This window comes from Myotis brandtii, unplaced genomic scaffold (assembly GCF_000412655.1).
Source record: "Myotis brandtii unplaced genomic scaffold, ASM41265v1 scaffold116, whole genome shotgun sequence".
In the NCBI taxonomy this organism is placed as follows: Eukaryota; Metazoa; Chordata; class Mammalia; order Chiroptera; family Vespertilionidae; genus Myotis; species Myotis brandtii.
The window spans coordinates 1,059,235-1,074,617 of NW_005354010.1; the positions used below are offsets into that span (position 1 = coordinate 1,059,235).

Here is a 15,383-nt window from a genome sequence, read left to right on the forward strand (position 1 = left end):
ATGGAATTATTTGAATTTGTTTTATATATTTATACAAATTTATATAAGCATCACATACATAGAGATCAAGTAGAATCATTCTACTTTCTCTCCCTGTCTTTTTAAAAAAATGATCAATTCTGCAGTTTATGGAATAAATTTTAATTTGCATCAGCAATAAAAGATAGCAATGTCTGGCAGCTACATAAATCCAATGAGGTTAACTAGGCCATAAAAACTAAATGCTGAAGTGTTCATTTCTCTGTCTGCTTTATAACCAGATGACTCTCTTTCCTACTTTGCCTATTTTATTACCAATTTCTTCAGAAATGAAAAGTTATAGGTAATTTTGAAAGAAAGAAAAACAGGAAAACTCAACTTCTATCTACAAAACTGGTGGATATAGCAAAATAAGCCATTTGGCAATATAATTGTATATAAGGCAACAAAAATCTTTATTGACATTTATATACATTGGATAGAAAATAAAGCTAACAGGATCTAAATATTTTTTTCATAATTAATTGTGTACTCCAATGTCTATATATTCTGCAGAGCTCAAAAGGTTCTTGATTGTGAAGGTATATAGTTATTTGAATACTAAATGGTTATTAAAGATGTAACAATGTTTGAGCTCAGTCTCCTGTAATAAATGTCTCTGAATTATAGAATTTTACAGTTGAATTTTACAGAACAGGCATTTACTATACAGAGGAAGTAACTGACTAATTTTTGTGATCAGCAATGGAGCCTAATGTCTAATTCATAACTTTGAACAAGTATTTTGTGTAAAATTTCCCATATTTATTAAATAATAATTGTATTATATTCTATTTTTTCTTGGGTCTAATGTTACTCTCTCCTCATTTGAATTTTTTTCTTAAATACTACTGTGACATTGCTCTCGTGGAACATCCTCTTGCCTCCACACTTCAGCTGCTTGTAGATAGCTGCTTTGGTGTAATGCAGTTAATTCTGGTAAATTGGTGATAAATGGAAGAGATGGGTATCATTTCTAATCTAAAGCAGAGAAGAAGAAGGAAAGTTCTTCACCTACCATGATGATCTTGGAAGTCACATAACATGGTAGAAAAAAATTGGAAGTCTACATCACTGAGTTACATTATTGAAGAGGGCTATCACTCATTTTTCTCCATATTTTGCATGAACAAGAAATAAACATGTTAAGCATCTATGATTTGGTCACTAAATTAATACTGCACTTCACTCCATAAAGCCTTCTCTCTGGCTTTCTCTACTCTCTTGAGTTACTATCCTATTCTCTACTTCATTGCTCCATCAAACATCTTCCTTCCTAAGGTAGAGTGCTTTTCAGTTTTCAGTGTCAACCAATCCCCTTTCATTTTTCAATGTCTTATTGTCAATATATTGAAATGATTTTTATTCAAATGTTATCTTATAATTATAGCATTTATTTCCCTTCTTATACCTTGCAAGGCCAGTTGACATAATTAAACACCTCCTCTTTTAAATATATTCCCCCTTCAATTACTCTAAGATGGCAAATCTTTTACTGGTTCATTGGTCTCTAAAACTGCTCTTTCCTTGTCCTTTGCACAGAGAAACGCAGGCTTTTCACAAAGACCTGATGTCAGCTTTTTTTTTCTCTTTCTTTATAAAAATTATATATTCATTTATTTTGTATAGAGCCTCATTCTTGAGTTTTATATTAGCATAGAAAGTAAATTATGAAAAAACATTTAAAAATTGGCAATTATCTTAAACTCAAATGTATAACACTGGCTTCATGATTACCTCCAGCATTTTCCTGACAATCCCACATGATCTACCTTTCTATCTGTTTTGAAGACATTAACATCTATCCATTATCTAGACCTTAAGACTAGAACTAGTTACATTAACTTGTCCTCTTTTGAGCTTCACATGTCATCAATATCCTACTTCAGTTCTACTTCCATACCGCCTCTTACCAGGTCAATTTCTGATTTCTCCAATCCTAGTCAGCTAAGGGATTGGTAGTAGCTCCATTCATACCTGGAGTCAATTTGAATTAAAATAGGCAAACAGATCAGATACAAGAGCTGGTGCGTTTTAATACTAGTTGTGTTGTTTTGCCATAAGCTAAGAATATAATATATCTAAAACTTAACCTACTCACCAGAAAACCATGGCTTTTACCAATTCTATTGGGCTTGTAAAAACTGTTTATACGGAGTTTATGCTTCTATTTGCTGGATATAAATATTGTTTTATACATGATCATTTAACAAGGCTCCAAACCTCTTTCCAGCTTTTGATTCTCTCTCCATGATGGAAGAAGGGGTGGCTTGGTTCTATCCTTTATATTGCTAGATTTTGGCATTCTAATCCAAATAAATGGCCTATATCATTTAACTCACAGTTTAAAAATTACCACTCTGGTTTTCCTTTATATGCCACTATTTTTCAGAACTTAATCATCTCTCACATAGACTATAATAAATTCTTATTTTACCCAATCAAAATTTAACATTGTTAGCAATAGGATTTTTTGAAGTTTATGACCATGTACTTCCTATGATTCTTAATATAGTATCTAAGTCTCTGATATAACATCTATGGGGCTTTATAATCTGGCTCAACCCTAAATTCTAAATTGTACAAATTACATACTCATTTTTTGCTTTCCTTTTTATATGTAAGTAGGGTGACAGTAATTTACTATTAAAACTAGGAAACTATTGAGAAAGACAGGAATGAAATCTAGGGATAACAAACATAGATCAAATATATCCCAGGTCCATCAGGATGTATGGTTAACCTGATGCATAATTTTTACCTGATGTTCTAATTTTCTGCTTGTAAACAATGGATCCTTTCTACCCTTGGAATGATTCTTGTTGGAATACTACTCATACTTTAAATTCAACTATAAATGTAATGTTCCTTGTATTCTTTTACTCTCTAGGCATTACATGCATTAGTTAAGTCTTTTTGTATTTTAGATTGTAAAATACAAAAACTCAACTCAAACTATTGGGAAGTGCCCAGGTGCACCAAGATTCAAGCACGAATGGATTGAGCTGTGAGCTCCACCTCATTGAGCTCCATCAATTTCCCCTTTAACTTGGGGGGGGGTGGAGTTTTATACAGCAAGTGGAGGGGGACCATAGCTTCAGTAGGTAATAGCTTTGTTATAAAAAATAGAAATCCAGAAGGAAAGAGAAATGAGCCTTCTCCCAGCATTTGTATAAAGACTACAAGGAAGAAATTTTACTCATTTTGTTTTAGGCTTTCTGTATAATTCTGGGCAGATTATGGTGGCTTGGAGGTCTATGCCGCATTTCTGCCCTTACATCCAAAGGACAGGGGAACCCCATACTTGGCTTGCACCATAACCACAACCCAGGAAGGCTTTCAGCAGAAAATAGGAATGGTCTATTAGACAAAACGAAAAGAGTCATATTGTGCAAATAGCTATTTGGTAATCAAGTAGATCTTGTGTTTGGTTATATGTGTTTGAACCTTCACTCTATGAGTTGCCAGGTACCCCCCCTAAGCTTTGCTTATTTGTAAAATCCGTTGTTTGAGACATATGAAGTAATTTATTTTAACAACCTAGAAATTGAAGCACATTTGTTATTATTGATATCAGTATCACCATCCCTTTCTTTCCTTTTGATGTGCCATTGATTATATTGTGCTCTTAAAACAAAAAATATATTTATAATTGTTTTATTTACTTTATAACACTATAAGATTCACATAGTCTTGGTCCATATCATTTTCATCTCCTTATTCCTATAACAACGAGCATGACACTCTGTACAAATTAGGTATATTTGTAACATATCCCTTTGCACCTGATAGGTAACTTGATTGATTCTGCCTTTTCACATACCGTGCATTGCACGTGTTCATCTTTTTCCTTAAAAAGTGGCAGGCTTCCCAGAAGCAAGTATTTTGCCTCTTTTTCTTTATCTCACCAAGACTTTAAGCAATGTTGTGCATGCTTTAGATATACAATAAGTTTTTAATAAACATATAAAAATATGTTGTATATATATCATCAAGGAAGTCAATGATCATTCTGTCCTTCCTTTTATGGGATCCTTATCAGAATGTGTATTACATAAGTTTACAAAGAGTGTATTTCTTCAGATATCCTGTGGTGTGTGCCTGTTAGTTCTGTACCCTCTCTAGATGACTGTAGCATGCTTTAAAGATTAAGAGGAGCAAAGCATTATGGAAAGATCATTACAAATATAAAGTCATTTAATTTTTTAAAAAAATTAACCACGGTGTTCATATTTTCAAATTTCTAGTTTCCACATTTCTATAGCCCCCTGCTCTCCATTCCCACCATCATAAAGCTGCTAACACTCTTCTAATTTTGATTTGTTTAAAGGAGAAGAAGGGGTGAGGAGTTCATGCCGTCATTTTTATATGCCACAAATAAAATAACTCTGCTTCTTTTTCAGCACATGCAGAAGTATGAGAAGCTCCTCAGATTCCTGACAGAACTGTCATTGTTTACTATTAGCACTGTCATAGCTGCGTGCCTTGTCATTCTCTGCAGCAGGGCATGGGCTGGCACCCTGCCTGATGCTGATTTGCAGGAGGAAAGCCTCCTGTCTTACTTCCCAGGATAATTCCTGGGGCGAGTGTGCTCCCTAGTGTTAAGAGTGGCTTAATGGCTGGAGGGTTCCAGCTGACCAGACAGAGAAAAGGTAGATGTTCATTTCTCATCATCCTCCATTTACACCTGGTGTAGTTGTCAGGATGTCCATTCCTCTAACTGGTATTCTTGCAGATTTGACATTCTGGTACAAATGAGGAGATATAAGCAGAAATCACCTGAATATTAGTTTGTTAATTTTTAAGGAGGTTGACATATTTATGGAAAACATTAATCATTATCCCATTTATGACCAAACAATGGAAATCTTAAATTCTCCCTTTTTTACTTGCTTAAAAATTGTATCCATCGTGGAAGTAAATGATTCTCATTTTGTTTATTTATTATATAAAATCAATATAACTCTTTTGTCTCGTTGTAACTTTTTGTAAATAATTTATTTTACTTATATGAAAATAAAAGAGGTGATAATTGATAGAATATTAGACATGAAGAGGCAAAATGCACTGTACACCCAGATATTTTTCTAACTAATAGCTATTTAATTCAAAGTATGTTCATGGAAAGATTTATTTTGCTGGAATAGCAGATTATGGCTCCTAGAGGTAAATGTTTATTTTATTTTTTCTTTAGCATAAAAACCTGCCTCAGTATTTTTTATTCTTTTGAATATTGTTTTACATAACTATGCTGAGTTATTTTCTCTTTCATGTACCTGCATATGTACATTTTGCTTACAGAGTGGTTTGATGATGGAGCTTAAGTTTAACACTTGAAATATTTATTGTATATTTCGCCATTATGTTTTTAGTGTTGTATGTAAAAAAAACTATAAAAAATAAAACTTAAAATAATCTTAATAAAAAAGATAAGAATATATTTTAATTTGTTGGTAGTCAATTATTAAGTATATTAATGATTTGATAGTCATCTTTTAAAAAGTCAGTGTAACAAACATCACTATTCCCCATGATTCAAATAAATTTCTCCCAGAATATACACCACATATTTAAGAAATTTCTAAATAAATGTCATGTCAAATACAAATGGATAAACATTAGAAATAGCATTGTTTTTATAAAAGAAAGAGATAGATGGTTTGTTCTAAGTTTAAATTTTTCTAGGAATCAGATATAATAATTACGGCTATTAAAAAAAACCTTGAGACTATTAAATAATATCCAGGTTAGTCTAATATTTTTGAGAATCAACTGCTGGTTCTCTAGAAGTAGGAACAAACTTGAAATAATAAAAATCTACTCAATTCCTATGACTAATCCTACTTTGTGCAAGGAATCTTGAGAGAGACAATAAAATAAATTCTGGTGGATTATTTTTTTTTTTACACTTTAGATAATAAAGCAAGAAGACAAAAATCACTAATATTCACTTTGTTAAATTTTGGAATGGGCCAGTAAGAGAGTGACTAAAATTTCTATCTTTAACTCAAAAGATTCTCCCATCTTAGGAATTTACAATACCTTCTCAACACTTGTTAGATAACCTGTACACTATATGTCTTAGATAAAAACAACCTAATATTATTTTGATATCAATAAAATTATGCTGTACAGAGTGGTTTGATGATGGAGCTTAAGTTTAACACTTGAAATATTTATTGTATATTTCGCCATTATGTTTTTAGTGTTGTATGTAAAAAAAACTATAAAAAATAAAACTTAAAATAATCTTAATAAAAAAGATAAGAATATATTTTAATTTGTTGGTAGTCAATTATTAAGTATATTAATGATTTGATAGTCATCTTTTAAAAAGTCAGTGTAACAAACATCACTATTCCCCATGATTCAAATAAATTTTTCCCAGAATATACACCACATATTAATTTAAGAAATTTCTAAATAAATGTCATGTCAAATACAAATGGATAAACATTAGAAATAGCATTGTTTTTATAAAATAAAGAGATAGATGGTTTGTTCTAAGTTTAAATTTTTCTAGGAATCAGATATAATAATTACGTGCTATTAAAAAAACCTTGAGACTATTAAATAGCATCCAGGTTAGTCTAATATTTTTGAGAATCAACTGCCGGTTCTCTAGAAGTAGGAACAAACTTGAAATAATAAAAATCTACTCAATTCCTATGACTAATCCTACTTTGTGCAAGGAATCTTGAGAGAGACAATAAAATAAATTCTGGTGGATTATTTTTTTTTTTACAGTTCAGGGGTGGGCAAACTTTTTGACTCGAGGGCCACAATGGGTTCTTAAACTGGACTGGAGGGCCGGAACAAAAGCATGGATGGAGTGTTTGTGTGAACTAATATAAATTCAAAGTAAACATCATTACATAAAAGGGTACGGTCTTTTTTTTTTTTAGTAAACATCATTACATAAAAGGGTACTGTCTTTTTTTTTTTTTAGTTTTATTAATTTCAAACGGGCCGGATCCAGCCCGCAGGCCGTAGTTTGCCCATGGCTGGTTTAGATACTAAAGCAAGTAGACAAAAATCACTAATATTCACTTTGTTAAATTTTGGAATGGGCCAGTAAGAGAGTGCCTAAAATTTCTGTCTTTAACTCAAGATTCTCCCATCTTAGGAATTTGCAATACTTTCTCAACACTTGTTAGATAACCTGTACATTATATGTCTTAGATAAAAATAACCTAATATTATTTTGATATCAATAAAATTATGCTGTAGAACTTACCAAAATGAGGTGACTTTTTTTTCTTTTAGTTTGTGCCCTGACCAGAGATCAAACCCACAACTTTGGCATATCAGACAACACTCTAACCAACTGAACTGTTGGAACAGGACCAAAGTAAGGCAACTTTTGCATGTAGAACTTTGTTAAACATTTATCTGTTTACAGTAAGTTATTAAATCAGACCATTTTCAGTCATTCTCAATTCTAAGAATCTATAATTGTGGATTATAGTTTAAAATAAGGAAAACTTACAAAAACTACTATAATTAGTGAATAAAATGTTTGTTTATTCCAAAAAAAGGCCAAAAATATTACTTGCATCCAGTGTCTGGCCCTTGCTCCCTTCTTCCACCTCCATCCCCCTGGCAAAATGTTACATCAGTGAGGTGATGATGGATCCCTAGAATACTTAAAAATCATCTATATATATATAAAAGCCTAAATGCAAATTGTCCTCTTGGGAGTTTGACTGGGAGACCGGGAGTTTAATCACTTGCTATGATGTGTGCTGACCACCAGGGGGCAGCGCGGAATGAAGAAAGGCCCCGGCCTGCAGCAGGCAGCCTGGGAAGGAAGGCCCTGGCTGGCAGCCAGAAGGCCCCGATTGGCCCTGATTGGCCCTGACTGGGCAGGCCTAGGGACCCTACCCATGCATGAATTTCGTGCATAGGGCCTCCAGTACATATATAAGGTTAATACTTTTTTTTTTTGTCTTAAATGTATAGTTTCATGACCATATACATTTAGCTTGAATTTTTTGTTATCTCCTTTTTTCATCAGTTAATATTGCAGTTTGGGGGGTTAACTAAATAGCATCCTTTTTTTCTCAATTACAGATAATCACAGGAGTTAGATGGAGATTAAATATTTCCTTTATTACAAAAGATGTCTACATTGGAGAAGGTGAATTTTCTAATACCCACCTAAGAAATAGGCATTCCACACCAAAGTTAAATAATAGAAAAGTAGAGGGAATGAATCGTTGTATATATAATGTTAATACTTTTTTTTTTTTTTTGGTCTTAAATGTATAGTTTCATGACCATATATATTTAGCTTGAATTTTTTGTTATCTCCTTTTTTCATAAGTTAATATTGCATTTTGGGGGGTTAACTAAATAGCAGCCTTTTTTCTCAATTACAGATAATCACAGGAGTTAGATGGAGATTAAATATTTCCTTTATTACAAAAGGTGTCTACATTGGAGAAGGTTAATTTTCTAATACCCACCTAAGAAATAGGCATTTCACACCAAAGTTACATAATAGAAAAGTAGAGGGAATGAATGCCTTCTGTAGGTAGGTATATACTAAGATGTGAAAAGAGGACTACTCAGCCAAACAGCTCAGCTTTCTCTTTAAAACTCACTAATGAGATATGTGTGATCTCCCCTTGTGAAGAATTAAATGAGGAGCGACAGAAAGAAGCCAGGATGCTGCCCTAATTGAGCTCTCTCCTCATGATAAAAAATAGGAAAAAAGCACAGTCTTCTCTCTGACCCTCAAAAACAAAGAATGCCAATACAAAGCGGAAGTTAAAATCACTTGGATTTTGTGAATCCACTACACCTTTTATTATTTTAAAGATGGACCTAGACATGATGCTATAGATATTTTCTTGGTGTAAAAAATTCCACAAATATTTTTGGAAACTATTTAAATCCATAATAAACAAAACTGGAGAGGACTTATACTTGCCAAATACAGTATTCTAAAGCAAATTAATCACTTGAATACGAGCTTGCTACTACGAGTTGGATAGTCTCACTAAATTCTAGGAATATTCAAATGGCAAGATGTAAGAGTTAAATAAAATTTGTTCCTTTATATTTTGTTTCAACTTCATTTATTTTTGTAAATGCAGTTTTTGATATTTAGGTTATTTTTTTTAAATATAGTAAAACTAAAATTTTAGTTTTCATTAAATATCTGTAATTGCATGTGAATATGCCATTTTCTTTTTTCCTATCCAACATTTTGAATAGCAAATATCAGTATTTTGCTGTAGATATTAAATCATATTAAAATGTACATAATAAAAATCAAAATTCCATCTGTATGTCTATATCATATCCATATGATACCGTGGAAGATTTTTGTCGAGAGTAAGGCTTAAACTCTTTATATACTTCCCATTTGGAAAAATAGCTCTTGAAATTAGGCAATAGTCTGTGTTTACTGACATTGATCAATTGGCCCCAGCCATAAGGAAAAGATAGGGTGCGGATTATAAACAAGGCTGAACCTGTCACTTGTCAAATTTGAGATGATTCAAAATTGGGAAAATAAGCAATATAACAGTTGATGACAAGATTGAGATTCAGGTTGTCTCGAAAGACTGGAATGCTGGATGAATACCAAGAATATAAAGTTTGATAAGGATGAAACTCAAGTCATGCCTTAGGTTTCAAAAAAGAGAATAACAATGCAAAGTAGTGGATCCGGCAGCCAGTAGTTCATGGTTACAAGATCTGACTTGGAAATAACTCAATAATCACCAGCAGTGTCAAGAGACTGCTAAAAAAACACATATGTTGCATTGGTATAAATTGAATATACAGAACAGTGAAAAGTGTAGACCTCTTCTTGGAATGTTAAGTATAAATATCTGAAACACTGGGCTTGATATGGAAACATGAGGTTAATGGGTTACAGAAAAACAACCTAAAGCATTCATTTGTAAACTTGGAAGAAAGAATATTTTTGAAGAAGAAAACATGATGACTAATTTCCAAAATATAAAGTCTTCCAAGGAAAGCATAAAGAAATAATTTTGTCCTAATACAATGGACTTCAAAGAACAGGACTAAGAACTGGTAATTAAGTTAGATAGCAGATTTCAGTACACACTATTTGGTAAATGCACAATTAGCAAATGCTGAAAGAGTTAATGACCAAAGAAAGAATTTTGTAATGTTTTAGTTTATGAAATAATGAAACAGACTCCCTAATAAGATAGTAAGTTTTCATTCACAGAGGGGGTTCAGATATAAGCTTTATTAATGTTTCAAATGTCATTGATTTGGTCAATAGGTTATTTCAATTTCCTTCCTTATTTCCTCTGAGACTTTACTCACTTCTAAAATTACTTTATTTTTCACTGAAAATAGCTCTATATAAGTCCATGTTTGTTTCCATTTTTTGAAGGCTCTTTGGAGGCATGCTGAAAATGAAGAAAATAAATAACTCTCAAAATATTTTATTGACTAGTAATTTTTTAAAAGAATATTTTATTGATTTTTTACAGAGAGGAAGGGAGAGTTTTTTATAGAGAGTTAGAAACATCGATGAGAGAGAAACATTGATCAGCTGCCTCCTGCACACCCCCTACTGGGTATATGCCGGCAACCAAGGTACATGCCCTTGACCGGAATAGAACCTGGGACCCTTGAGTCTGCAGGCCGACGCTCTATCCACTGAGCCAAACCGGTTAGGGCAGTGACTAGTGATTTTAAAATAGCTAAGACCAATTAATAAATAATATAGTAATCTTTATTATAAAAATTCATAGACAAGAAAAAAGGGATGTTTCCTTATGGTTTACCCACTTTATTGTTTACCGACCACATTTATGCCCTAGCAGTGGATTGATACATTTCATGTGGAAGTGTCCTGATGTTTTTGTGATACTCTGCTCTGGTGATGTCATGATACCATTAACATGTTTGACCAGTGTTGCCTATTATCTCATCAGCACTGTTGATCAAAGCCTCATTTGCTGTATATCTTAAAATCTGTCTTCTCTAGTATAACCCACAGACAATAGTGCAGTGAAGGCCTGAGGGCAGAGTGGAGGGGGCACTGGAGTAGGGGGCAGGGAGTCAATGGGGGGGAGGGAAGGAACATCTGTAATACTTTAAACAATAAAGATTTAAAAAAATAAAAAATAAATGACTTCTCTTTTTCTAGTCTACTGTTCTATTAGTAGAAAGATTATGGGACCAAATATTTGTTTCTCTCTTCATTGAGAGAATGACTTGTTTCTTTCTTTTCTTTTTTTTTTTTGCAAAAATACACACAGACATCAGCAACGAGTAAGAGGTTAAAGTTAGAAAGACAAAGTGTGTTTATAAATCTGGAATAAAATTCTTTAAGTTTTTCATTGTTAACAGTCAACTATGCATAATGGATTAGATGACCTCAGCAGAGGTCCTAATTGGCCATTAAGATGGCTTAAACAATTGATTTGAAAGTGCTAAGTGTGATGATATTTTGGACATCCTAAAACTGCCTAAGGTGAAAAGGGCTTAGATATACATAATTTATGACTTGATTATCATACGAGCCAGATAAACGTATATGGCCTGGAGGCTATTTGGGTGTTACCATATCAAGTGCACCTCATTTAAATGCATCAACCTTCTCTTTTTAGGTGCATGGTTTGCATTTCTGCATGAAATATTTTAAATTGAATAGTAATTGTGAAATAAAGGAAGTAAAGTGGACAATCATTATGGAACAAAAATTAATATTCTAAACTCCTATGTCAAATTAATTTTGCTTAATTTTTCATATTGGAATGGCACATTTTCATTAAGTGATTAAAATATTTTGCTACCCTTGCTAAGACAAAAATAATTGCAAGCACAACATTTAATTTTGGTGAATTTTTCTACATAAAAGTATTAAGTTAACACAAAAAAGAGAATGCATTTATACTGAGAAATAGATATAAAATTAACACTGAAAATTTTTGCTGTGAGGAAAATTCACTAATTGAACTGGACCTTAATGCCAGCTGGGGAAGAGGAAAGAATCACTTTATTCTCTTCTCAAGTCCTTCATGTGCCAGTCGTTAGATAAACATTTTGTTGGACTTTCCTGAATGTCAAAAAGTAAACTATCTTAGAAATATGAAACAGTTGCCACGTTTTATACTGCCCCACACTGAATTGTGGAACTGACATCAGCATGTGCTTGTGAAGATACAGAAAAACAGTAATAATCTAACTCCATGCACATGTTGGTGCCTAGAAAGTCTGCCTGATGAGCCTAAAACTGCCTGAAAACTCTATAATGGAGAAAAAACAAGGCTCTATAAAATAAAAATTTGCAATTTCTTTTACAGCACATGAAGTCATAAATACTACTATGAAAGGCTAACAAAATAATATTGGCTGATCTTGAGATTTCTTATTACTCTCATTTTTATTTTTAACTGGTTTTGGGTAGATCTCATCATTCTATTTATGAAATTGACATAATAAACTATCTAGTGCAAAGTTTATTAATATCAATAAAGCAAAGATGTGGTTATGTGGTCTAGGTGGAGGATATTTTTAAAGGAGAGAAGGGTAAGGAGAGAATACGAGAATTTTATCAAAGATTTAATCACCTGTACTATTCCTTAGTTACATTAAAGGGCAGACATCTAAAGGTAACGGTCACCTCCTTTCTTCCTTTCTAAGAGAAACCTGGTTTAGTTCCAAAGGACGATATGTGTTGTCAGCATGACACACCTCCCAGACTTGTTAAAGGCTAGGAGTAATTATGTGACCCAGTCTTGGCCAATGGGAGGTAAGCAGAATTTAATAAGTTGAGGTCACTGTAAGCTATTGCTTTTTTAGATAAACTGACTTTGCTGGCATATGCCTTTCGATTTTTTGTGCTTCCTATTCTTTAATGCCTGTTTTACTGACAGAAACCTGAAGATAGGAAACCTTAAAGAAAATATAGGCATAAATAGCCACAGAGATGTCAGGTGTAAATGTGAAAGATTCGGGTCCTTTGGTCACTTTTATGTGAGCAGTCTTTGTACTTCTTGATACCTGGTGAGGTGGCAGGAACTCTGTCTGCTTAAGCCATGATCCTCAAAGGTTTCACCCTTTGACAATAAAAATTAGGCTATTTTAATAATTTGTTTCAGATATGGATAATTAGATAATTTAAGCTCTGAGAATAGTAATTTGTTGGTGAGAATGCTCAGGAAGGAATTGGAAAGAGGTACTATAAATAATTGTACTTCTTTCATAAATAATAATAAAATTGTTTAGCAAATATATATATATATAAATGTGGAGAATATTTGTCATTTTCTAGAAATATTAAAAAAATATGTAAATTATATGAGAACCAATGAAATTTTACTATGAACTTAAGGAATGAGAGTTAAAAACAGAAAATAAAAAGTAACTACAAAAAAATTGAACTTAACTCCCATAAATTAGAAAGTTCTTGCCCTGACCGGTTTGGCTCAGTGGATAGAGCATCGGCCTGGGGACTGAAGGGTCCCAGGTTTGATTCCGGTCAAGGGCATGTACCTTGGTTGCGGGCACATCCCCAGTGGAAGGCATGCAGGAGGCAGCTGATTGATGTTTCTCTCTCATCAATGTTTCTAACTCTCTATCCCTCTCCCTTTCTCTCTGTAAAAAAAAAAAAATCGATAAAATATATTTAAAAAAAAAAGAAAGTTCTGCTGAGTGTCATAATCTATTTTTTAAAGTCAGTACCAAAAAATTGAAGTATTTTTTCAAATGAATGATATATACAGTACTACAAATAACCTTTCAAGTAATACAGTCTAAGGACTTTGTTTTAACAACAAACATAAGATTCACTTTATTTAAAATTCATTTATTTATTAAAATTTTATTTATGCATTTTACTCATAAGGTTTCCATTCACAAATATTGAACACATTAACTTTTGAAAAATATATATTTTATTGATTTCAGAGAGGAAGGGAGAGGAAGAGAGAGATAGAAATATCAGTGATGAGACAGAATCATTGACCAACTGCCTCCTGCATGCCCCATACTGAGGATCAAGCCCGCAACCCGGCCATGTGTCCTGACCAGGAATCAAACCATGACCTCCTGGTTCATAGGTTGAGACTCAACCACTGAGCCATGCCAGATGAGCAAACACTTATTAACTTTTATGTTCTAGACTCTAGGAATGTATAGTAGAAAAGCAACATTTATGCCCTTATTGAACTTGTATTCCATGGAGAAAAATAGCTAATAAATAAATAAATATTTGAGTTATTTTAACAAAAAGATAAATGGTGGCATATGAATAAGTGTTATCAGAAACTTATGCAAAAAAAGCATTAAGCATTATTAGAGCATTAATTTGTCACCTCAACAGAAAAATGTTACCTACTATATGGCAAGCATTGTGAAACACCAACAATTGAGAAAAATGAACAAAAACAGCTTCTGCCCCAGAGTAGTCCACATCCCAGAGGGAAGATAGGCAAGTAGCAATGATAAAAAAAAAAAGAGAGAGAGATAAAATTTCTCAGAACAAAGACTATCTTCTATTAAGCAGAAAATCTTGGGTCATTTTGATTGTCTTTAATTAAAAGGCTATGTGACAAAAATACTTGATTTTCCATGAAGAATAAAATGTGGAGTTTTATTGGGAATCCAGAGTCACTGGTTGAAATAGATGAGACTGACAGGATAAGAAACATAGAGTCAGCAATGTGGTGCAGTGCCTGGCCCCTGGTAATTGGGAAGTGAGTGGTACTGGATGATGGATGTCTCACATGTCTATTTAAAAGATTTACTGATGTGTATCAGCAGCTAATCTCTCAATTTTCTCTAGCGCAATTGTCCTCTAACTTAAGTGGCCATCACAATCACTTTCTGAAATACAGATTTGGGGCGTCAACCCAGAGTGTCTGATTCAGGTCTGAGATAGAGTCTGAGAATTTGTGTTTCTAACATGTCTCCCAAGGAGTACACTGATCTAGAAAAACACAAAATCTTCCCAAAGTTTGATATCATTCCTGTCTTTCCCTAGTAATTTAAATCATTTTCTTAGTATTTAAAATTTTTCTAGTCAGTCCATATTAGACAACTGCCTAATACATATACTTAATATATTTCCTTGACATTGTTCTTTAGCCTTTCATTTATATACTAGAGGCCCAGTGCATGGGGGTGGTGTCCCCTCAGCCCAGCCTGCACCCTCTCCAATCCGGGACCCCTTGGGGGACATCCCTCTCACAATCCTGGACCGCTGGCTCCTAATCGCTCACCTGCCTGCCGGCCTGGTCGCCCCTAACTGCCCCCCACTGCCAGCTAGGTTGCCCCCAACTGCCCCCTCCCTTCTGCCTGGTCACTTCTAACTGCCCCCACCCACCAGCCTGGTCACCCCTTACTGCCCCCCCCCGCCAGCC

General features: G+C 33.5%; 1 long non-coding RNA gene across 1 annotated transcript in view; it reads left to right on the top strand.

Annotated features, from left to right (window-relative positions):
• The first annotated feature begins 10,153 nt into the window (after positions 1–10,153).
• The window catches only part of LOC106723730, a 6,960-nt gene continuing 1,730 nt past the window's right edge, over positions 10,154–15,383 (top strand). Inside the window, exons 1-3 of the long non-coding RNA XR_001359445.1 lie at positions 10,154–10,165; positions 12,797–12,802; positions 13,158–13,163. This is a non-coding gene — a long non-coding RNA (uncharacterized LOC106723730). The remainder of the gene's footprint in view (positions 10,166–12,796; positions 12,803–13,157; positions 13,164–15,383) is intronic.